Source organism: Homarus americanus, unplaced genomic scaffold (genome assembly GCF_018991925.1).
Source record: "Homarus americanus isolate GMGI-L3 unplaced genomic scaffold, GMGI_Hamer_2.0 scaffold29787, whole genome shotgun sequence".
NCBI lineage: Eukaryota > Metazoa > Arthropoda > Malacostraca > Decapoda > Nephropidae > Homarus > Homarus americanus.
Window position 1 is genome coordinate 108,482 of NW_024712055.1, and position 27,296 is coordinate 135,777.

Consider the following 27,296-nt stretch of genomic DNA (forward strand, 5'->3'; position numbering starts at 1 on the left):
AGAGGCGTAAAAATGCCGTAAGGAGATGGTGGCGAGGAATGCGGCAAGATTTACTAGTGTGAGCGGCCAGCAACAGCAATATCACTGTAGAAACCCAGCGAGCGTCTCATCCCTTATAAACACACAACTACAGTGTCCACAACCTCCGTCACGCGACAGCTTCAGACACGAGGGGGTGTTTTTGTGTGTGTGTGTGTGTGTGTGATGGTGCTAGTCGAAACGTCTTGTTGTATAGAAAACATCTCAGTGGCGTGGATGATGGTGGTGGTGGGGGGTGGTTGTGGTGGGGGTGGTTGGGGGTTGTGGTGGGGGTGGTGGTGGTGAGGAAGGGTGTTGGTGGCGCGCATGCGTTGGTGTGTCAGAGACAGCGGGTGAGGAGGTCGCCAGCAGTGTGGTGGTAGTGACGGTGTAGCGCCGGTGGGGTACGTGTGTGTGTGTGTGTGTGTGGGTGCACGTGTGTGTGTGTGTGTGTACGTGTGTGCGTGTTTCCCTCTAGGTCTCCTGACTTACACACGTTCGGACTGTCGAGAAGCGTCGGTGGAAATTTAATCTTCAGATTTGTTTATTCTGGAGATGTTATCACGGTTTTATATATATATATATATATATATATATATATATATATATATATATATATATATATATATATATATATATATATACACAGTATACTGTATTGATGAAGTCGAAAATGTCAAAATAAGAAGTATAGAACGTGATGCAGTGAACATACGATCAGTTATCGGTGGTGAACAGTGAACAATAACAAAAGAAGTAGAACAATAAATTGGAATCATTTAAGTTTAGAAAATATATATTGATGTGGAAAACATATCTATACATGACTCATCACTTATTATGTACTATAATACATACACAATTCTATACTTACACACACGCACACACACACACACACACACACACACGTATATGAACACATTGATATCTCATATACATTAATATTATTGTTATTCTACAACACACAAGGTGTATCTCCGACAGGTGTCCAAAATTTCAGTTAAAGATAATCAATATAAACCTTACTGTGAACTGTTGAACATCACAGGTGAACTAAGAGAGTCATCAGTGAACACCTGAGTGGTTAACAATCTACCTGGTTCAACACTGGCTGATTACCTACAGTAAACTAGTAAGTACGAACTCTCTTGTAGTTTATGTAAATGTGTATCTATTTATATAATCTCTATCTCTCTTCAGTAATCTATTTAATCTATTCATTAATCATTTTATCTTCTGATTTATGCGAATATTATTATGATCTATTTTTTGGGGCGAATCATATACAAAAAATAGTTTCGTTCACATTACTTGGTGTATAACTTACTGGTTTACACACACACACACACACACACACACACACACACACACACACACACACACATTCTCTCTCTCCTATAACTACACAGTATCACTCGGCTCAAAGGTTCACAGTATAGATCATCATACACGGCACAGACTATATCACTCATATACGTCAAATCCCGTCTATATTACTGCTATATAATAATGTTGATTGATTCATTAGTCATTGATATATTCATTAGTTTTATAATTAGTCATCTGCATGTCCAATAGCTTCAATATTTTCATTTATAGAATTATTCAACTATGCGTCAAGGACTTTTATATTCCTCGTCTATATACCAATTTATCTTTGTATCATCTAATTATATGATCATTCACCTGTAAATTGAGGACATATATTTCACTCATTAATATAATATAGTGAATTTATTTATCAACATGTCAAGTAATATTTCACCTTCGAGGAAACTAGATTTAGAAATTAAGAATATTACCTGTGTGTCGGAGAACTGACACATATATAAACATACCTGACACCCACACCTGTCTCAAACCTAACACACATCTGACACCCACCTAAAACCCACCTGACATACCTAACACCACCTAACACCCACCTGACACCCACCTAACACCACCTATCACACACCTAACACCCACCAGACACACCGTCCAAAGGTAAATGTTTTTTATTATTATTTTACCTGTGGTTTTAATTACGGAATGTGTAAATATCTTAACTCAATATCAGCCAGAAACTGCGTCCAAATAATCAAATCGCTCGATGTTCGCAATTCCGTGAAAATAGCCCCACTTTCACATTATGTAACCTAATTTGCATATCGGTAATACTTTTTGATAATTAGTCTATTTCCATACCAACAACTTACTGTATCATTCTCAGTTATATACTTATTCGTTATAATTGTGTTATTCTTTCTGTAGAGTCCTGTGTGAGTGTGTGTGTGTGTGTGTGAGAGAGAATGTGTGTGTGTGTGTGTGTGTGTGTGTGTGTGTGTGTGTGTGTGTGATCTGGTTATTTCTTTATCTATCTATCAATCTATCTATCTATCTATCTATCGGTCTATCTATCCATCTATCTATCTTTAGCAGTTAGTGAGTTACTTTATCCCAAGACTAGGAGGCTATAATCCAACTAGCAATTGTTCTATCATCAATAAATTTAACTAAGAGTCTAACCAACTGAGATAGAGGTAACGAGAACTAACTTAATAGCCTAATAGTCTATCAATAAACATCACTCTGACAACATCAACACAAATTAACGAAATAAACAGACGAGATTTGTAATTTATTTTGACGTTCCTTCACACCTGTTTCCCCCAAGGTATATTTCTCCTTAAATAAATAAATAAATACTAAATAAAAAACTACGCGTGAGTTCTTTATCAGTAGTGACAGTTTTATCTTGTCTCTCCTTCATAATTATTTTGTTTATTATTATTTTTTGACAAAGTAAACTCAAGTCTGATATTTTTCAGGCAATAATTTTAGACTAATGACTTTCTAATGATGACAGTCAGGAAGATAGGAAGGGAGAGGTGCTATCTTATTCGAGAGATTATGATTGTTCATGAGTCGGGTGGGTGGGTGTGGTGGGCGGGGTGGGCGGGCAAGTTGTTGTATAGGTCTTGTTTATGTCTCATTTACAATTTGTTTTCAAGAGATGATGATTTACTATGGTAACTGCCGTAATAGTAGTGGAATAAGTAGTAGTAGTAGCAGTAGTAGTAGTAGTAGTAGTAGTAGTAGTAAAAGTTGTAGTAGTAGTAAAGTACTACTGGAATAAGTAGTGGAAATAGTAGTAGTAATAAAAGTCGCAGTAAAAGTATTAGACATAGTATTATTTAAAGTAGTAGTAGTAAAAGTAGTTGCAGTAGTAGTAAAAATATTAGTACAGGTAGTAGTAAAAGTAATAATAGTATTAGTATCAAAATAATAATAGTAAGAAAAAAGATCAATGATTTTAGTTACCCAAAATATAAAGAAAAGAAAATATTAACTTTGGCAAAATAAACTGATTGTGTATAGAAAACAGATGTTAACCAGGATTTAATTCAGTTTACACGGCCGACACGAGACCAAACATTATATGAACAAAACTCAAACAATAATTACCCAGCGCCATGTTTGTTGGCTGACACAGTTCACAATAGTGGGATGTATATATTATGTATTAACGGGTTGTTTATTATATGACCTCTGTGTGTGTGTGTGTGTGTGGAGGTCAATTTCCAGTCACTCGCTTCTTTACACTCGTACGTAAACAGATCAAACTCCGCCCACACTGACCACTGTAACATTGATGACGTAGTGATGACGTAGTGATGACGTAGTGATGACCTAGTGATGAGGTTTTTTGTGGCAGGGAAAATTAGGGCGCGGACGTAGGGAAATTTTTCAAGGTGTGGACGGGAGCCAATCACTCCCGCGCCTCTCGTTTGATCCGTCACATAAACATGGCCGTATGACCTTCATATATAAGAGAGTTTTCCCCTAAACTTCCACTCCCTGCCTTCCCTGATATGGACCCTCCGAGTCTCGTATCATGAAAATGTCTGCACGGCTCAACCCCGAGTTTGTGTATGTGTGTTGGTGAGCTTCATTGATCTGTCACCGATGCTTTTTATCATTTGTGTTGACGACGATGTATTGTAAAGAAACACAATTACAAATACACTGACGTAGTACTTGAAGCTATGTGTGTGTGTGTTTGTTTGTCCCTACTGTAGCAAATGGTTCTCAAGTCCTTCTGATAGAATCGTGGAATCTGATCTCTAGAACGTGGAAGTTATATATTTACTGTGGAGTGTAGGACTTGAGCAAACCTAAACGGACTTACTCCCTACATCCTATACCACGAAGTAAAAAAAGGTTATATTATGATAAATAACTACTCAACAACCACGGCAATTGATTATATTTTTTCCCCATTACCTTAAAATAGTTTGTACTTTATACGAGTGAAATTCATGTTGTTGAAGGGACCACCTCACAAGGCCTGGAGGCTGTTGGTGGGTTCGTTCATATGTATTTCATGTTTTCCATTACGATCTTTTAGAATTACGGAGGAAAGGTCTGCTGGCTGTCATTCTTCTTAAACCCTCGAGGTTCTTCAAGCTTACCTCCTTTTTAAAAATTCATTGTATGATGACCAAGTGTGTTATCAGAGTGAAGTATGAACGAACTTTAGCCCACAATTTGGAAGGAGAGTATAAATGATTTTTTGGGAGTTCCTTAACCATGTAATGAGGGTCGAGGGGGTGATAGTGGAGATATTAATGGTATATGAGGGCCAGGGGAAGGTTGAGACTAGAACGAATTAATGAAATAATAATCTGTGGTCCCCTGAGCTACAAAATCACCGATAATTAGTAAAGTTAAGCCCTAAACGTTTGAAGTAGAGGGCTGTGGTCGCCAACCCTCAGACATATATTGTACCTGATTGAAGATATATTCACGTAGACATTTATAAAAAGTCTTACCAGGTAGAAATTGTTACATTTACTTTACAACACAAGAATCATATATAGCTCACATAAAGCAGTCTAGTCACGTGTGAGGTTGTTGATCGGGGATATATAAGAACTACTCACACAAGTCATGTTAATGTGTGTAAGTGCACCTCATGTGCTGTCGTAGTTCAATAGGAATCGATGGCATTTCCCAGAGACATTGTTGACAAAGGTGTTTTATAGTGAGAGAGGGCAGCTAACTCCCCCGTGAGCTGCTGGGGTTTTATTCTGGGTTGAAGTCTGCCACGAGAAATTAATCAGGGTGAAGTTTTTAATGTGGCCGATGATTTGTAGTGTAGTGTAGTGTAGTGTAGTGTAGTGTAGTGTAGTGTAGTGCAGTGCAGTGTAGTGTAGTGTAGTATAGTGCAGTGTAGTGTAGTGTAGTGTAGTGTAGTGTAGTGCAGTGCAGTGTAGTGTAGTGTAGTGCAGTGCAGTGTAGTGCAGTGCAGTGTAGTGTAGTGCAGTGTAGTGTAGTGTGTGGAAGGAGGGGGTGATTTTATTCGACATGTTTGTTTTTATATCGTAACATATTTCGTATACTCTTGAAACTTATTCAATTTTACTCCTCCGGCCACCTGTATGTTGGCCGAGGCTGTCAGGGGAGCGTTGGAGGTGTTGTGATGAGAGAGAAACACACACACACACACACACACACACACCTCACCGGGGCTACCCAACTTGGCTCTAATGGGTCGGACGTGATAACTTGATGAAAGAAGCTAGACGGCTTCTATTTACACCCACTAAACCTCACCTCCAGCCTTCAGGAGAAACTTCCCACCGTTACAGAGTTGATGATGTTCATAAGTAACTTGTTCCTCCCATCCCTCAAGTTGATTTTATATATATATTACTTTAATTTAACCTCCCTACCACACTTTCCGTCTCTCCTTTCTCTGATCGTCTCGTCCATTAGTCTACGTCACTTGAGAGGATATTTTTTTTAGTCTTACTGTATACTAAAGTAAGCTCCCAGTGCCCAAGATTAGCTTTCCTATCTTTCACCGGATCTGTTTAGTATAATTTATAATCACCCTATAATAAGTTGACTAAACACCAGACACATAGCCCTAGTAAGGTCTCTAACACTAAAAGACAGATGTTAAATAATTGTACTCCTCTTCCTGACGCTTCTTAGATATAAACCTTCGTACCCCGTTAGTCTTAATACGTACACAACAAGGGTACGTTTCGTGGTCCACTGGCGGTATCGTGGCTAAAACTCTGTACTGTATACCTAGTCTTCGGTACACAAGGAGGTAGTTTAGGCCACTCTGCACTTGACAGACTTCGCTTCATGTGTAAAAGTTAGGTCATAAAAAGCGTTTTCCCATAATTTTTAATTGTTAATGGACTAGTGTAATAACTAACTTTGTTACGAGCTTACAGACCCTTAGTTGTTGAAGTGCTGTAATGCCATTATAACGTCAACGTCAAAGTTAGGTGTCCATTTACAGCTGGATGGACCAAGAGTGCCTAGGGATTGAACCAGCGAACATTATGACTGGAAACGACCGCAGTTATCCATTCGGCGACCGCATCCTTTCCTGCCCGTCAACCACGTCTTATGTCATCTTGGTATTTCCCCCTCTAGTATCGTGTTCCTGTACTCATTAATTCCCCGAGTGAAAGTCAAAGTAAATATTAAATCATTACGTTTATAAACACCACTTCAAAACTACTTAGAGAGAGATACAGACGGTTAATTGGCCTGACACAAACACCCCCCCCCCCCAAGAAAGTCATTAACGAACTTGAGTCGTTTTGAAGGAACTTATAAATAGAATTTCTAATATAACTACTATTTACACTTCCAATTGGTTAAGGACAATAAAAATAAACCGGTACATTATTACATTAATTAGTCTCTAAGATTCTGGTACAGTCTTATTATAGAGACTTAATGAAGAAATTAATTAATGGGCTACACCAAGTTCTTCCTTTACATCCCTTTGAGGCGCTGGCAAATATTTCTTCGGAACCTGACAACTTGAGGGGCTTATGAGCGTCGTTATTAATATCTGGTAATTTTAGAGAGATCATGTTATCTACTGTACGTTGTTTATATGGAGGGAGCCCAGCCCTCTACACAACCAGGTCAGTTATAATCGAAAGTGTAACCTAACGTAACCTAACCTAATCTAACCTAGCTTAGTCTCAGTGCAATATTTCCTCTTCACTAGAACTATATGTGAATTAATCTAATTAAGAGAAATTTCAGATTAATTATCATGTCATATTGGACATTTGTGATTTAACTTTAAGTCGGACAGGTAAATATATATTTCTGTATCTTCACTTACGAAGATAAATTCTATCTTACGAACTTTTTTGAGCATCCAGGTTTAAAAATTCATAAAGGCTCGGATATTAAAACTTTCCCCACCAAACTGAAGATCGTAAGAACGGATCTGAATATTCCGTTTGACATAAAAGAGAGAGAGAGAGAAAGAAAGTGTTGGGCTAAAATACCCTGCCGAAGTTCTCCTGAGACTCTACACTACAGTAACTAGATATCTCCTCTTGCTCCCAGGGTAGGCGAGAGAAAGTGTGCCAAGAGACCCACCCGCCAGCCCGCCCGCCCGCCTGTGAGGATGTGTGACGGCTGGTGTTGACAGTTTAGCATCACGGTCCACAGTCTCAAAAAGTTCACATATTGAATTTTTCCTTAAGACTGACTGACTGACTTAAGCTTCAAGCGTGAAAATCAAATATCCAAAATTGCTTCAACATTGTCAGAGATTTTCCTAAACTAAATATGTTTGTTTACGTCGATTATGAAGAGATATTATAATGCTTTACACCAGTTACTAAATAATGACAACACTACAATGAGAATCTACCTTAACTAGGAAGATAATCTTAGTACTAGTTAAGAGACAAACTAACCATGAGATAGAACCTTAACTAGACGATCACCTAGAGGTCCTAGACAGACACACCTACTGAACACGTATGTAGTCTTAATTTATCACAGCCCCCAGGTAGAGAACTGTGTGTGTTGGGGGTCACACACACACACACACACACACTTGATTCCCTTCCACACAAAGGTGATCAATACAGTGATAAAGCTCCGTGACTCTGATCCCCACCTTCCTTCCCACCTGCCAGGTAACAATTAACCTTCCGGGTCACTAAGTTCACCAAGAGTTACAGTTCAGGTTCAGGTAACACGCACAGGTAACAGGAGTCTTAAATTTCCCTGCAGTAGGAAGGTCATGAAGGGAATTTACTGGCAGATTGCAAAAGTTTATTCCAGTATAGTCTACCACAACTGCAGGCTTAAGTTACAAAGTGCAGTAATATCCTTTATGACGGCAGTGCCATTCAAGTGCCTTGGTGTACAGAGGGGATTTTTGACATGAACAAGAGTTTAAGTACAGGTGTAGGTGTTAGAAGCAGGCTTATAACTACCAAACTGTGAGAGAATCATCAACTGTCAGGGAATGAGTGAAGCTATATTTATAAACACAGAAAAAAAATAACTATCTCATCCAAGGCAGTTAAGAGATGACCGCTACTGATAATAAACAAACAATAGATGAACCGAGCTGATAGTAACGAGAACTGGTAAGGCGAGGGATAATAAACGAGGGAACACAGCGACTAAGTTAAGTTACAAACACACACACACCTTCTCGGTCGAGGATGTAACTGGAGTTTTTTATTGGACCAGTCCGGCACTGACTGTGTGGCGAGGCACTGGCTGACTGTGCTGTAAGACACTGACTGTATAGTGAAGCAGTGACTGTATAGTGAAGCAGTGACTGTATAGTGAAGCACTAACTGTATTGTGAAGCAGTGTCCTTTATCGTGAAGTAGTGACTGTATTATGAAGCAGTGACTATTACGAAGCATTACGTAAGCTTACCTGCATTGGTTCACGTATACAAGGTTCACTCAACCTCCGTACTTGTGAGAAAAATGCACTAAAAAAAATCACTCGTACATAACATACATACAGATGAAAGGTTGTGAGTGAGAAAAATTGAAAGTCTCTATGTTGATAAAAGTGGAGAGAAGATGTAATTAATGAGAGAGAGAGAGAGAGAGAGAGAGAGAGAGAGAGAGAGAGAGAGAGAGAGAGAGAGAGAGAGAGAGAGAGAGAGAGTAAATCTACACACTTACCTTTCCTTATACCTGACCTCAACTCTCCAATAAAAACAAACATTGTTCATGTTGTATTTACGAACTGAACACAATGACGTTTACACCTGGAGGGGAAAATAAAAAAATGCCAGGTAGTTTATGAATTTCAAAAGGTGTTTGTGATGGATCAGGAGAGTTTGACATTTGCGGGAGGGAAATGTCATTGTCATGGGAAGTGGTTATGGTAATTTTTGCAGGTGATGGCGAGGTAAATAATAAAAAAAAAGACAGGTAGGCGGAGTTATGGCGGTGGGTGTTGCGAGTATTGTAAAAAGAAATGGTGATGCAGGTATTGTAAAAGAACATAACACGAATATCGCAAAAGATGGTGACAGCGCTGAATGACACACAAACTCTGCAAATCCACATAAAAACACATACAATTATGTCCACACACAAGGGTCAATAGAGAACTTAATCACCGACTGTGTTAAGCAGGAGTTAAAAGAGCATTGATCACTGGAGAGAAAAACATCACCAATTAACCGAGTCAGTAATGGCGGTGTGAACTGAGCTGACAAAACACATACTAACTAACTCCACACCAGCCTTGATTGTCCCCTGACCTCCATAAACATTGGTATTTACTACATGAAGAGGACACGTGTATTATTCTATTTTTTTTTGAGGGAGGGAGAGGGGGGGGGATGGATAGAATTCATGTTATAGTGAATCTTCCAGGAAGACGTTATCATCATATTGAGGATGAAACGATAGCGTAAAGATATAAATCAGGGCCTTGAGAACTGCTAAATATATCCAAAGACGGTGAAATGTGTTGTTAACTTTAGCATCATAAGCCTCACAGGACTTACAATAACACTCTACTCGCTGACGATCATAAAGGACAAAATGACATTATGTAATAAATTTAGACATAATACTCTAAGAGGTTTATAGTCTGAGAGGAGAGAGAGAGAGGATATTTTAAAAGCTTTAGGGTAATAGTTCAAACCTCTTTAATATTTATTTCATTGACTTTAATATTTACGTTTAATAGGAGGTGTACGTGTATAGTTCCTGAGCCACACGATGATACCAGGGGAGGGGAAAGGAGGATGGAGAGGGAGAGAGGGAGGATGGAGAGAGGGATGGAGAGGGAGAGAGGGAGGGATGGAGAGGGAGAGAGAGGAGGGATGGAGAGGGAGAGGGAGGGATGGAGAGGAGGGATGGAGAGGGAGAGAGAGGGATGGAGAGGGAGAGAGAGGGAGGGATGGAGAGGGAGAGAGAGGGGAATGAAAATAACCATTGGAACTTCTATGTGAAATAAAAACAAAGATGGAGTCGAGAGAATGTCTTTACCCATATCACAAGGAAAATGACTTCACTGACATCATTTAATCTGACATCATCATCATCATCATTATCATCCAATCGATCCCAAATGAATTACTAGTTCAGTCATTTATTCATTCCCTTAAACACTGGTTTGAGAAAAAAATTTCACTCTCCTCTGACAGGCTGTTTTAACCTACCAAATTCACTTAACATGAACGTTTTTTTCCACGCTAAAATAAACTCAATTCGACCATACTTAATCAAATTTAGTTCTTCCATCAGCTCTAAACATGTGGCAACGTTCACCGCCACTCACTAAGACAGAAAATCTATTGCCACCTCGGCTAGACACAGGAGGGTATCAGTTTATTCCTGTACTTGTAAATAGTTTATCACACCAGACTATCACTCGAGGCTCACCACGGTACAGTGATGTCGAGAGAGAGAGAGAGAGAGAGAGAGAGAGAGAGAGAGAGAGAGAGAATAATTCGTTTCCAGATCGTGTCCTCAGAAAACAAGATCACTTCTCCAGTATATTCTGATACGAGACATTATTTTCGTCCTCTCACAGTAAATATCAGAGTGCATGAAAGACTGGCATTACAACTATACCCAGGCTTCATTATGTGTGTGTGAGCTTCTGAACGATTTTATCATCAATCAGATCATATGTTCAGGGTTTCTCAGTAAGCTCACGGCCGTATCGACAAGGACGGAAGCCATTTTTCTAAACCAACTAAGAACACACACACACACACACACACACACACACACACACACACACACACACACACACACACACACACACACACACACACACACACACACACACACACACACACACACACACACACACACACACACACGCACACACACACACACACACACACACACACACACTAATAATGGAAGAACGAATGATACTCATACTTACAGAGCTGAGGTGTATGTTGCTATGTCAAGTGTGGTATAATAAGAATGTGTTGGTGAAGGTCGAATATGTTGGTTTAGTCACTACAGGTCGAGTATGTTGGTTTAGTCACTACAGGTCGAGTATGTTGGTTTACAGGTCAGTATGGTTGTCGAGTATAGTCACTGGTCAGTATGTTGGTTTAGTCACTACAGGTCGAGTATGTTGGTTTAGTCACTACAGGTCGAGTATGTTGGTTTAGTAACTACACGACTAGTCACTACAGGTCTAGTTGTTGGTTTAGTCACTACAGGTCGAGTATGTTGGTTTAGTCACTACAGGTCGAGTATGTTGGTTTAGTAACTACTACAGGTCGAGTATGTTGGTTTAGTCACTACAGGTCGAGTATGTTGGTTTAGTCACTACAGGTCGAGTATGTTGGTTTAGTAACTACAGGTCGAGTATGTTGGTTTGGTCACTACAGGTCGAGTATGTTGGTTTAGTCACTACAGTTGCTAGAGGTATGTTGGTTATAGTCGCTGGTATGTTATGCCACATGGGAGTAGACGAGGTGAGAGTAACGCTTGAGTGGCCAAGTAACGCGATGTAACACCTGTGAGGGGAGTTAACGTGACAAGGTGAGGTAACAGTTTAAATTACAGGTACGGTGGTGACAAAGGAATAGTAATAACAGTGGTTGTATAGGACTGTTAACGGGGAGGAATTTGAAAACGGAAATAACGGATGTAAAGGTAACAGGTAACGGTAATTAACGGAAATGAGGGACACACAAACAGAAATAACGGAGGTAAAATAGAAACAGACAACGAAATCAACAGTAGGAACAGACACAAACGGCGAAATCAACAGTAGGAACAGACACAAACGGCGAAATCAACAGTAGGAACAAACACAAACGGCGAAATCAACAGTAGAAAGACACAAACGGCGAAATCAACAGTAGGAACAGAGGCGAAATCAACAGTAGGAACAAACACAAACGGCGAAATCAACAGTAATAACACAGACAGAGACAACGGAAATAACGGCGGCAAATGAGGCATTAAAACAGATATAACGGAGGTAAATGGGATCTCGTTGGTTGAATTACAGCAATAACAGGTGTGTCGTTATACACATGTGTCCCTGATACAGATACACGTGTTATTATACATATATGTTTCTGATGTGTCGTATATGTCAGGACAGATGTGTAGTTTTGCTAAGTTATTATGGAAAAGATAATAATAATAACAATAATGATACTACTACTACTACTACTAATAATAATAATAATAATAAAATATATTATCTAAACAAATAAATGACAGACGTTTGCAATTAAATATTCTGAGCGAGTTATTCATAATGTAAAATTTAGATAATAAGTTATATATAAATTTTTAATAACTTACAAACGCCTACAATCATGGAATATATATGTGTGTGTATTGTATAGTAGCCGGTGTATATAAACTAATGGCCGAGGTGTGTATATATAGTGTATAAACTCCACCACAATATACACAGCACCACTTAGCCTTCAGTAATACTTCCTCCCTCCAGAAAAATAAACCGACACAAGTAACAATTAGTTTCTCTTCACCATGGACTATACTAATCCTCCGGTAGTCTCACACTAAATATACATACCATTATATACTGTATTCTGGCGGCTACTAAAACATGTACATTCACTACAACAACACAAACATGCCGGTAAATGAATAACAACACCGAAGTGAATTCAATAAACAAGCAATTAACCCAATCCACAATAGAGAGGTGAAGAGCAGAAACAACACGAGCCAGATGACTGTATACAATGGTCGTGTGTTCGGGAGTAGAGAATAATAAAGATCAATAGATACAATAACAATAATAATAAAAACGATAATAATAATGTTCCAACTACTACTAATACTACTACTACTATTTTGCTACTTCTACTACTACTATTTTCGCTCCTCCTCCTCCTCCTACTACTACTTCTATGTTTTGCTACTACTACTACTACTACAACCATCACCATCAATAAGTGAGGCCACAAAACACTGCCTCTTATCTCTTAACTCCCGAGATGTTACCAGGTGGTGGCGCGCCTCTGGTCATACTGAAGACGTCGGTGGTGAAGAAGTGGCAGACGGTGTATCCGCCCTCGGGGGCATAAAACTGACAAGTAAATCACTTTATATCTCATGTTATGAAACCACAAACTCAGCTTCGAGGCAGACAGAACCTTCCGGTGAACGATGAGGCGAGAGAAGAATAATTGAAGTGAGATATAAACAAACAGTAAAATAAAGATTATTTCCAGTGTTGTGTGAGACAATGTGACACAACAGACGAAGGATTTTGACAACCTTACCGAGACAACAGGAGTCACAGTGTTCATTTTAAAATTCATCGGAAACCCAGCGTGAAGATACTTTTTTGGCCTGTGTTTACACGAGTGGCAGTGTAAAATAAAAATAAATTAGGGAAATGAGAAATTAAAAGACACATGACTATAATACAACAAAAACAAGATAACCACAGGAGGTAAAGTTAACAGTAGGAGAGAATGAATTAACCTGTATAATGATGAGTCTTTACTAACAGTGAGTCTAGGTTCTGGAGTCTTGTATACATAACAGTTTAATTCACGTTACATAAGAGTCTTTTATCATCACCACTGAAAGATCTGTTTAAGTTAGAATGAACAGGAAGTCGTCTAATAATGCCATATATTATTACTGTAGGAGGGAACCGAGGAAGAAGGAAGAGGGAAATCGGGAAGAAAGGGAGACAGGACGTGAGGAAGAATGAGAAAAGTCAGGAAGAGGAGGAAGGAATCAGGAAGAGGGAGAAGGGAGGCGTATTTCATAAACCCTCACAACACGACACGAAAATATCACTCGGGTATACATGAATGTTAAAGCGACCAATGACAAAAGAACCTCCTGGACTAGTGGCAGGCAGAGAGAGTTCTCATTGGTTTACAGGAGTGGTAATGAACTATGATTAATGTCCCTTTAATATCGATATAACACGTGATGTAACAACAACTTAACCTACCTAAACTAACTTAATCTACTGTAACCTAATCTAGCTTAACCAGAATTAACGTAACCAAACCAAACCAAACCTAACCACAATTACGCCTTAAAAGATATGCGTAGTTATAAGCGGAGGTGTGACAGTGATACACAAAGCCCCTCAGTATCAGGAGAAGTTAAAAAGCCGAATTAAAAATAAGAAAAAAAAAAGTTAGGAAGACAATGGGATTGGACGTTGATAAATTAAAGGAGAAAGATAAAAATCAAGAGACTCTCAGATACAATTACGGAATCATTTTCACGGACTATAATTTACTGATGATGATGATGATGATGATGATGAGGGTGATGATGATGATGATGATGAGGGTGATGAAGGTGAGGGTGATGAAGATAAGGGTGACGCGGCTGACGAAGATGACAATGAACCTGACGATGATGATAACGATAAACTGTAAGAAATAATGGAACATGAACTAATAACTAAAGAAAATGACTAAGAAACAGGGACAGACGAACGACTTTTGAGAGAGAGAGAGAGAGAGAGAGAGAGAGAGAGAGAGAGAGAGAGAGAGAGAGAGAGATCATATGAAATAAAGAGGAGAATAAGGCAGAGAGAATAATAATGAGAAGGTAAAGCTAAAAAATAAGAGGAAGGTATTGATAAGAGGAAGTGAAGCAAACTGAGGGAAGAAGAGTGGAGAAGATAATTAAAGAACACAGATTGAGAACACTACAAAGGGAATACTGAATATAGTCATTAACAATAATGGAACCAAATAACGAGAGAGAGAGAGAGAGAGAGAGAGAGAGAGAGAGAGAGAGAGAGAGAGAGAGAGAGAGAGAGAGAGAGAGAGAGAGAGAGAGAGAGAGAGAGAGAGAGAGAGAGAGAGAGAGAGAGACCCAAAACTAATAGAACAAATAAAGATAATCCAAGTAATTAGTGATAATAGGAGCCACCTGGATGGGATAATTTACCTGTTAAACTATTAATGTATGGAGCAGGTGAACTCGAGTAGGGAACTGTGTAAAGGGAATAGGATTATTATGTTGATTAAATAATAGTGAAGGTGATATACTATTAGTCTAATCCCCTCGTTGAGAATCTGTATAAACTAATCCCTTGATTTTAAATGACCGTATGGTAGTATTCGTGATGACAGAGTTTAAGGTAATTGAGGAGCTAATGGCACTTATGAGTCACGATATGATGGTTGAAGTTAAGGAACAAGGCCATGGAGCAGTTAGAACAATTACTTGGTTGTACTGGTGTAGACCGCTACATAGTTGTACACGTCATCTACCAGTGCTGGTCAACCCTCGGACTTAATTGTAGGGAAGAATTTCAATTCATTAGGAGAAGCTAGATGAAATTAGAACTGTGTTTAGAATGATGATATACAAGTTAGAGTGAAGATGTAGTTAGCGGGAATAAAGTAAATATTTATTTTATTTCGTAGTAACTGCAAAGTGAGGCCACAACAGTAAGCAGATGAGAGTGGCCAGAAAAGCCGAAGGGCCACTACAGTACGTGCCAACGAGGTGAAGTGTGACGAGTTCAGATGTCTTAGATCAGTGTTGAGTCATAAGAACAAAAGAGAGAGAGTGAAGGAAAGTGGGACTAGGAAATTCAGCTGAAGGAAGTTACTGTAATGTACCGCTGTTCAAGGAGGAGGCGAAGCAACATCTACACAAGACACAACAAACTTTACAACCTGGTAACAAAAAACAGCTGCGGTATATAGAGGTGAAACATTATCCTCAACTAAAGATGGAAAAAAAAAAAACTTGAAAACATCTGAGAACAGGTCGTCGAGAGACACAGAAAGCCCCCATTTACGATCTTGAAGCTGGGCCAGTGAAGAAAACCCAACGGCACACACACACACACACACACACACACACACACACACACACACACACACACACACACACACACACACACACACACACACACACACACACACACACACACACACACACACACACACACACACACACACACACAGATTCTTGAGCCAACAGGAGCAAAACACAGCCTAGTATAGGATGCTCACGTAGGATACAGTGTGCCGGTAAAACCATGCAAGGATTAAAGGATACTGGAACACAGAAACAGATGGTAAATGAGAGAATGAATAGAATAAGCCCAGAGGGAACACCACGATGAGGAATTTATAATATTCAAAATGACATTGGACATAATAACAAACATGAGCTCAGTTGGTATGTTAGAGAGTTGTACCCCAGAGGTTCCATTATGCTGTGTGTCTCACCGCCAAGAGTCGTCCTGCTATACATATTAATGTATAACCTGGGGGAGCATAGTCTGCGGCCTCACACTGCCTAATCGCCTTCTCAGCTCTGTATGAGAGAGAGAGAGAGAGAGAGAGAGAGAGAGAGAGAGAGAGAGAGAGAGAGAGAGAGAGAGAGAGAGAGAGAGAGAGAGAGAGAGAGAGAGACCTGCCCAAACTTTACAAGTGTAGTAAAGTTTTGTTGGCCGAGACATCTGGAGAAAACATCTTTTCACTTTTCTGCAGCAAGAATATTCCTCAGGACCTTCCAGCAACCTTACTTACGAGTCCTAACTTAAAATTCTCAAAGGTTCGCACGATGAATATTTCCTCGTCACTAAATATACCGAGAAAATACCTTAGTTTTTATCTTAGATTTGCAAAAAAAAACTATTAATACGAAAAAAAATAACAAAACCGTATTTACTACTATGAGACTTTACCTTAACTAGACAATATAACTTCGTACAAGTTGAGAGGAAAAAGTTAAGAGAGATTCTTTCCTATAAATAAATAAATAAAATACTCCTTCCTGGTACAATATTGACGTATTTATCGAGGTAAACTCTTCAGCGTGTATTCATTTTTGTCTACAATACTTGAACAATATATATTATTTTCCTATACCAACTTCAAGCCATACAATCAGTTCCATCACTACATCACTATTTACGAGGAACATTTACCGTACGAACCTTTAAAGAATGTGGCTCTTGCTTTATGATAATCTACATAACGTGAGCTTCTCTGAACTAACGTAGCTACTTGTTCCGGCACCGATGGATCCAGCTTGGGGAAGGAGGACTACAGATAATTGTATATGTAATGAGTTTTCGTTCTTGCTGCTCCGACCAACCAAACTGGAATTCAGGCTAATTGTCCGATATTCATTTTTTCCCCCAGTTTTAATTGACACATTCAATATCAACACAAAAGCTGACGAGGGCGGGAGGTCAAGGATAATGGAGGAGGATCGTTATTTACTCAGGATTTACTTTAGGCATGAAACTCTCCACTGAGGTTAGGTTAGGTTAGGTTGGGCTAGGTTAGGTTAGGTTAGGTTAGGTTAGGATACAATAAAGTTGATGAGGACAGGTGTATAAATTACCATATGGTGATGATGTAATCCAGGTGAGCATCTTATATAACTTATGCCCTTATACATACAATATATATATACATATATATATATATATACATATATATATATACATATATATATATACATATATATATATATATATATATATATATATATATATATATATATATATATATATATATATATATATATGACTCAACATACATATATCAAATCGACATAGATTCGCACTAAACTCAACCGGATATGATTAATAATGGAATCAATTTAGTTTCCATAAAGGTCCAACTATATACACGTGTGATTTGAAAGCCGTAACACAGAAACTTTTATTGGACAGAAAAAAAAAAGTTACCACAGTCATAAAATTTGATCATGTAACCATTTGTCAATGATCGTTTGAGAGTAGTAACCATTTAACGCACATACGCCACTTTAGAGTGAGTATTTAATAGTGATCATTTAATAGTGACCAATTGAAGGTGACTTTATGAGCACCTTTGACCAATGGCCTTTTAATCCTGATCATTTAAGAGTACAGTGGGAGAGCCAGGCGTTGATACCAGAGAGAGAAAGAGAGAGAAAGTGGACAAGAGGAGGAGAGTGAGAAATAAAGAGACATAAGGGAATGAAAGGTAGCTAGAGAAAGCGAGAAAAGAGAAAAACAAAGAAAAGTGAGATAAAACAGATTGACAGAAAGATAGAAGAGAAAGATAAGAGAGAAAGAAAAACTAGAGAGAGAGAGAGATAAAAGAGAAAGAAAGATAAGAGAAAGAAGAGATAAGAGAAAGAGTCCATAAATATCTACAGATGACCCAAGATGACCCAAGATGACCCAGAATTTGTCGTTTATTGGGTTCACCGACGCTTGGGGGAAAAAAATAATAATATTCCTCATCCAAGGCAGAAATAGATCGAGACTAAATATTTTTTTCTCCGATACAGAGAACCGTAAGTGCTTCGCCAATCATCGATTTCGTGTGAATCTTCAGCAATACTTTTTTTTTCCTTATGTTGTTTCCAATACTTTGCTGATTTACAGAACACCGTGAGAATAAAAAGATATAGAGTCGACACGCGATTGGTGGAATATTTGACAACTAAAACAACATTTGTATCAAACCTTTCCAAATTGTTGACTGGATTTTGTGGGGGGACTTTTTTTATTTTGTTCCTATGGGTACCTGTTTCACGAACTAAAAAAGAAACACAAAACATTTATTCACATCAGTTAGAACATTTTTACACGTACGAGTGAGTTTTAAGGTTTACACAGTGTTGTTTTCAATGGATACAAACCTATGTATATTGGTGCTACCAGTATTGAAGAAAAAATTGATTTTTTAATCATTTTACACGTTAAATCGCCGCATTAGAGAGAGAGAGAGAGAGAGAGAGAGAGAGAGCGCAATTAGGCCATATCCAGTAGCATATAATGGCCAGTTCCTCACGGCTGCCCTTCAGGTGAGACAGGTATGCCAAACTAAATTAGTGTATGGTTACGTGAGGCAGACGTAGGTGAGTCATGGCCAGCTGGGAGAGTCCGCAGTGAACCATATCAATATAGTAATTCTAACAATACCATTACAACTCCTGCAGCTGCTGTTATTGCTGTTCCTTCTGCTGTTATTGGTTTTGCACCTGGTGTTATTGAGGTTGCTTTTGTTGTTGTTGCTGCTGTTACTACTAAATTAAACCTATCAACTGTCGCTATGTGTTTATTGTTTACGATTATTGGGATGGAATTATGATACTGCTCCATCTAGTTGTATCAAGGATCATACATCTGGCACCTCAGTCTCTATCGTCTGCTCAAAGAGAAAAATAATCCCCTTGCAGACCATCGACTATTTCTCAAGTAAGGAGGGAGGGGCTGTAAACACTGACCTGTAACAACCATTAAACGAGTATTCTTCCTATTTTTTAACGTGTGTTTGAGGTCATTATACTCCATCACTCATACAGAGAAGGAGAAAACTTAATTATAAACTTGATCTATTGTGATTATGAGTAATGATTGGGTATTAATTCAGCTTACGTCAGACATGGCTCACCAAACATATACACATATGAACGTTTGTCTCACTCTCTCTCTCTCTCTAGTTTCCTCTCCCTTCGTCTGTATGTAATTTATTCTGCACTAGTTGTCTTACCCCCAAAAGATAGACAGATTCACTTGAAAAAATACTCGTGATCATTAAGGCATTTGATTACATTATAATAGACTTTCTCACGCATGAATTAATCTCTCTCTCTCTCTCTCTCTCTCTCTCTCTCTCTCTCTCTCACCGCTGTCAAACACCCAACCGTAAAACAAAGATAATTAAATCGGGAAAATCCTGTTCAATTCCCTGTGCAACATTTAATTTATATCATATCTATACATCGACTAATGATATTTTTTTCTAATGATGCTCTTAAATCCTGTAGGAGTATATTCAATATAAGTGAATTTAGTGAACTCTTTAGGAGCCAGCACGCGCCTAAGGGTGGGGAGGGTGAGAAAAAGATCCCCAGCAAGGACTTTAAATGAGTTGAGCTGTGAGTGTCAGAAGTGTTCAAGGTATAGCATTCATCCCAGTGTATACAGAGACGTGTTGCCTAAAAGGAATGACTCACTATAACAAGAGCCGTCCATCAGTTCGCTTTCCTATTCCACTCCCCAACCTCCTTCCCAGCCTCCTTCCCACCCCCAACCTCCTCCTTCCCACCCCCAACCCTCTTCTCGACCCCAAACCTCCTTCCCACCTCTACCCTCTTCCACCACCCCCCACCTCCTACCCCCCCACCTCTCACTTTACACACGAGTTAATTATCTAGTTAGGAACATCGCCTCGGTATCCAAAGGGATTATTTTCATCACTGACCTCTTCTGATCTTTCCAACCATCGTCAACAAACATAACTCTAAGGTTAGGTTAGGTTAGGTTAGGTTAGGTTAGGTTAGGTTAGGTTAGGTTAGGTTTTTAATATCGGAAAATAATCAAAAAAATATCCTGAATCGGTGCCCTGGTTTGTAAAATTTAATCTCATTGAGGAATTATTATGAGAGTTAAACAACCAATGAGCAATTAAGCTTTTGAAGATTGAAGTTAATTGATGTTAATTGATGATGTTTACATGCGTTTTGTACGTCATTAAGGAGAGGTCGACCATATTACCAGGTGTAGCTAATTAAGTTGTTTATTTACTCGCGTGTGAATTTTATACGTGTGGGAACTGCCAGTTGGGAAGAGATTTATTGCTATAAATAAATAAAGGCAGGATATTAGCTCCTTGTTTGTGTGTCACCGAGTGGATATTACTGTATATATTGTGAACCGTTTGTCTTATACTATATTATTTTATTTAATAACCGAGTCTGTTTACTACGACTACTACAACTATTACCACTACTACTACCACTACTACTACCACTACTACCACTACTACTATTCTTTTGTAACGTGGCCCTCAACCTTCCCTTATATCTGCTACTACTACTAAGAATAAAAATAATAAAAATAACAATAATAACAACAACAATAATAACAACAACAATAATAACATCAACAATAATAACAATAGCAACAACAATAATAATAACAATAACAACAACAATAATAACAACATCAACAATAATAACAATAGCAACAACAATAATAATAACAATAACAACAACAATAATAACAACATCAACAATAATAATAATAATAACAATAATAATAATAATCCTTCACCCAACACAACCATCAAATATAATAAGTTGTCACAAAGCAAATACCTCCCGAACGTAATGCTTTGAGGACTTGAGGTATATAGTATTTATATATAAAATTAACTTGTTATTATTGTATTCACTGAGAATAAGGTAGAAGTATATGTAGTAGTAGAAGTAGGAGAATCTGTAGTAGTATTAGTAGTAGTATTAGTATTATTATTATTATTATTAGTAGTAGTAGTAGTAGTAGTATAAATACAAATTTAAGTCAACAATACACTACAGGTACTATGACTGACTGACTGACTGACTGACTGACTGACACATATACACTGAGGCTCCTCTACCTTGTCAAATGAAACAGGAGGTAGCCTGACATAGCCACCACTACCACCACTATCCCCACCAACAACAATAACCCTCCCACTACCACTATCCCCACCAACAACAATAACCCTCCCACTACCACTACCACTATCCCCACCAACAACAATAACCCTCCCACCACCACTACCACTATCCCCACCAACAACAATAACCATCCCACCACCACTACCACTATCCCCACCAACAACAATAACCATCCCACCACCACTACCACTATCCCCACCAACAACAATAACCCTCCCACCACCACCAACACCAACCCACCACCACCTTCACCACCATGCACCCACCTTCACCACCAACCCACCACCATGCACCCACTCATCTCCCAACACTCTATTTACAAAATCAATTTCGCCACCATTCAAATCGCTTGTGTGAGCGGCGGGACGATTGATGACTCCAGCACACCTTTACGAGTTTCTGAAATAGATGGAGACTGATAATTTCCTCTCAATAGTTTTCAGCTTTGAGTGATAACAGCGAAAGGCAGTTTATCACCTTGATGTGACAGATTGCAACTACTATAAGGTTTTACTCGCCGTGATAAAGCGTTTAGTTTAATAAGAGCAGCTCAAACTGACAGTAAAGCCGCTGTTGTATATGGAGAATTAAAGACCAGTGTGTGTGAGAGAGAGAGAGAGAGAGAGAGAGAGAGAGAGAGAGAGAGAGAGAGAGAGAGAGAGAGAGAGAAAAAAAATACACATCCTGTACATAAACATTAAACAAACAACAAATAAATCCTAAAAAATGAAAAAATAAAATATTGAAATGAGAAAAAGCACGATCAAAATAAATAAAATAAACACTGAGACGAAAGAGAATTTTAAACTAGTGAAAAAAATGAGGTAAACTAAAAAGAAAAAGAAAAAATTATTCAGCCCGACGAAGAAACAGAAAGAGAATTACAAAGTTGGGAAAGAGATTTAAGAGGTGCAGAACTCCCCCCCCCCCTCCCCTCCCGCCTTCCCCCTCCCGTAAAGAGGAACTACAGTGGCGATAGCGAACGACAAGAGTTGGGGGGAGGGGGGGGGGGAGGAAATTTAAGAGAGTCTTACAAGGTCTTTTAGGTTAGGTTAGGTTAGGTTAGGTTAGGTTAGGTTAGGTTAGGTTAGGTTAGGTTAGGTTAGGTAAAACAGAGACCTCACCTCTCATACCTGAAGTGACCGCAAATAAAGTAATTGGTGCAGCTCAGGTGTGAAGAATAATACAACACCTGGTCAGTCCAACCTAACTGGATAATCATTTAAACATGAAGGAGAAGCTTTAGCTCAGGTAGATATAGAAAATTCTGAAGTGAGGAAATGCGTTTGAGACGAGGAGGAAATATTTAGAAGCCAGAGAATAAGCTGTGTTATACCTACCTCTGAGACAGGTAGCAAGGTAAACTGTGTATACCGATAAACCTCCCTTACTGTACTACTGACAATCTCTAATATACCGGTAAAAAAATAATCTAACTTTGTCCAGTCGGTTAGTATCATTGCAATTATTTGACAAGTTTCAGGAAAATAGTGTAAAATGTGAGAAAGAATTATGGCATACACGAAAAAACTTATATAAATTTTAAAACATATAAAAAATAAAGATTACACTACACACAGATGGCTACGAAGAGTATAGATTTGCCTTAACAAAACACAAGTGACTTTAAGCGATGGTTCCTCCTGTCCCTTGCTCTTTCCAGCTTTGTATAGGAGAAAGAAACCAAATGAAAGCACCTTGTTGAGGAGGAAGGTTATCGAGCAGAGAAGCATTAAAAACACACACACACACCGAAAAAAAACTTAGGTGATGCTGCCGACGTGAGATATGCAAGGGATTAGATCACAATTTTGCTTCCCTTTCATAAGACGATGATCAAAAGCAGATCCTGAAAGTTAATGAAGCTCCGACCATCAAAAAAAAAAAAGTTTCAGGGGAAGGAAGACACGCCAAGAGCTCTAAATATTCATCTTAATAACCCAGACAAGATAAAAAAAAACTTACGATTTTATTTATCTCGAATCCTCATTAACACTTGTAAATAAAAAGGCTATCCACTAAAAACCGATGTTCCAATACTTTCAAACACATTTATGGATGAATAGCAAAATCTACCTCAAACCCCACAATAATGAGAGAATGTGATAGTGTAATAAGACCTGTACTGGTCACATGTGGTCGAGAGACATACATGGCCGCTCGGGGGGGGGAGACACGGAGGAAAAGTCATTTGTCTTCCAACATATGAAGCTGCGCTGAATATGTGGTCCTGTCCTGTCCTGTCTTTGGTGGTGGTGAAGAGGCGGAGGCGGGGAGGGGGGGCAGGGAGTGGTGACGGATAGAGCAGCGAGGAATGGAGAGGTGTGGGTTGGTGAGGCAGGGGAGAGGGGAGGGAGAGGGATAGAGAGAACGAAGGAGAGGGAGAGGCGAGGGATGGAAACGCTGGGATAGTGGATAGAAAGAAAAGAACACGGATAGACCGAGGGATAGAGAGGGAGAGGCAAGGATGAAAAGAGGAAGGAAATGCATATGATCCCAAATAAGGAAGTGGGAGAGTAAGGTGCTCAGGAGGGACGAAGCAAAGTCAAATGTGAGGTTTCTGAAGGTGAGGTTCAAAGGTTATCCCCCACCCCTGCCTCCTCCTCCTCGAGAGAGACTATGACACTCACACTGGAGGGACAACGTCAAGTGTAGTGGTCTAATGGTCAAGTCAGTAGGTGTGGAGTAGGTACAGTGATGGATATGATTTCTGCCAGAGGTGGACTGATACTTGTTCTGACTGTGTGTGTGTGTGTGTGTGTGTGTGTGTGTGTGTGTAAAACCAAAAGTCCCATTGGTTCCCACGCACACTCTCTCTCTGGCAGTGTTCCCAGAAGCACACACACACACACACACACATTACCATCACTCACACAACTGACTTATATATGTTAGTAAGTGCGACTTACCTCCCGAGTCTGCCTTCAGCATTAACCCTGAAGCGTTTTAGTGACGACACTCATGTGAAATTCTAGTTGACGATTGTTTGAAAGAGAAGCTTATATGATTGGCTCGTTTGTTAATGTATGAATATATGAATGTATGTCTATGTATGAATGTATATAAGCTCATGTATATCAAACGCTAATAACATAGTGATACAAACTGCGGGTCGAAGTGATTAGAGATTGATTATTCTGACACTAGGAAAGGTCACACACAGAAGGTTAACACAGCCTAGACAATAGCTCTTTGAGGCATCGCATGAGTAAGCCGTCCCGAGCCTTCTGTAGCTTACTGAGTCTCTCTCTCTCTCGTGTATGTGTGTGTTTGTGTGTGTCGGCAACTTAACTGGAGAACTGTAAAAGTTATAGGACGCATACTGGACGGACGGACGGATGACGGACGGACGGACACACACACATACACGCCCCAATACCAAGAGCTGCTATTGTTGTTTTTAAGTCCAAGGGGTCACAGTTCAAGAGGTCACAGTTCGCTAGTCACAGTCCAAGAGGTCACAGTTCAAGAGGTCATGTCTGCAAGTCAGCCAGTCCAACAGGTAACAGTTCAAGAGGTCACAGTCTGGGAGGTCATGTCCAAGAGGTCACAGTTCAAGAGGTCAAGGAACCAAGAGGTCGCAGTCCAAGAGGCCCAAGCAGTCCAAGAGGTCAAGGGTCCAAAGAGTCAGCAGTCCAAGGGGTCACAGTTCAAGAGGTCAGCAGTCCAAGAGGCAGTCCAAAGAGGTCACAGTCCAAGGGGTCAGTCCAAGAGGTCACAGTCCAAGAGGTCACAGTCCAAGAGGTCACAGTCCAAGGGGTCATGTCTGGCAGTCAAGCAGTCCAAGATGCTACAAAGTTCAAGAGGCTGCAGTTCAAGAGGGCCACAGTCTGGGTGAGGTCATAGTCCAGAGTCACAGTTCAAGAGGTCACAGTTCAAGAGGTCACAGTTCAAGAGGTCATAGGTCATAGTCACATCCTCAAGGCAACACACGACTCTCCTCAGCCTGCCCAGGTTGAGTAGCTAACCTGTGTGCTGCAGACCACAAAAATAAGAGGAACGTGTTTACTCTCCTCCTCCTCTTTTCTTTTTTTCATTCCGTCTTTTTCTATACGCTCCCTTCTCCCCACTCTACCTCTTATCTTTCTTCTTTCTCTCCCTCCTTCCTTCTTCCCATTCTCCATCCGTTCATTCTCTCCTATGCGCTCACTTCTCCCCCCTTCTCTCCCTCTCTACCTCCTGCCCTTCCTCTCTCCATTCTTTCTTTCTCTCCTATACGCTCTCTTTTCGACTCTCCACCCCTTCCTCCTTCTCTCCCTCCCTCCCTCTCCAACCACCCATCATCTGGACAAAACTAGGGCGATAAGGAAGCTTTCAAGTGGAATTTCTCGTTTTGTCCGACACGTTTATGTCCAAGGTAAATAACGAGGGTGATGGAAGAGGGAAGATAAGAGGTGAAGGTGTAATGGACGAAAGACGAAAGAGCATCAGGACTCATGGGGTGTAGGTAGGTGTAGACAGGTGATCAGGTGTGTGAACAGGTGATTAAGTGGTCAGGTGTAGACAGATAAACAGGTGTGTGAACAGGTGATTAAGTGGTCAGGTGTAGACAGATAAACAGGTGTGTGAACAGGTGATTAAGTGGTCAGGTGTAGACAGGTAAACAGTTGTATACAGGTGATTAAGTGGTCAGGGTGTAGACAGGTAAACAGTTGTATACAGGTGTAAACAGATATATGGAATCTGTGTGAGAGATAGAGAGAGAGAGAGAGGAGAGAGAGAGAGAGAAAGAGAGAGAGAGAGAGAGAGAGAGAGAGAGAGAGAGAGAGAGAGAGAGAGAGAGAGAGAGAGAGAGAGAGAGAGAGAGAGAGAGAGAGAGACTTACGACTGGGAGGAGTAGGGAAGACAGAGGTGATATCTCAAGTCTCAAGTTATTGTGTACTTGGTAGTAAATTCTATGTCCCTCTTACTCTTAAGTCTCTGGTCTAATGCAGCAAATATCGGGACCAGTAGTAAGCTAAAACAACCTGCTGTAACCTATCTTAACCTAACCCAACCTAACTTAAACTAAACTTAACCTACTGTAACCTTACTTATTTTAACCTAACCTAACTTAAGTCAGCCCATCTTATCCTAATCTAACCCATCTTAACTTAACCTAACTTATACTAAACTTAACCTACTGTAACCTTACTTATTTTAACCTAACCTAACTTAAGCCAGTCCATCTTAACCTAATCTAACCCATCTTAACTTAACCTAACTTATACTAAACTTAACCTACTGTAACCTTACTTATTTTAACCTAATCAACTCAACCTAACCTAACCTAACCTTAAACATCGATATTACCCCAAACAGCTCTCCTCCAAACACCTTTCTCCCCAAACACCCTCTCCCCCTCCCTCCAAACACCTCTCCTCCCCCGGTACACTGACCAGATCATACCTATCTCTCTCCATCATCCGAGCCTTTGAGTTGAACCGATATTCCAGCCAAGTTTCAAGAAATTCCCTTCACCATCAGGAGTTATCGCCTTATCAGCGGGGGGGGTGATCTCGTCGATAACAATGGACGTGTTCTTATTTGTCACGGTGATCAGAGGCAGAC

General features: G+C 39.6%; 1 long non-coding RNA gene across 1 annotated transcript in view; it reads left to right on the plus strand.

Annotated features, from left to right (window-relative positions):
* The first annotated feature begins 357 nt into the window (after positions 1-357).
* Positions 358-27,296, plus strand: part of LOC121859222 — a 34,696-nt gene continuing 7,757 nt past the window's right edge. Inside the window, exons 1-2 of the long non-coding RNA XR_006087620.1 lie at positions 358-422; positions 1,003-1,150. This is a non-coding gene — a long non-coding RNA (uncharacterized LOC121859222). The remainder of the gene's footprint in view (positions 423-1,002; positions 1,151-27,296) is intronic.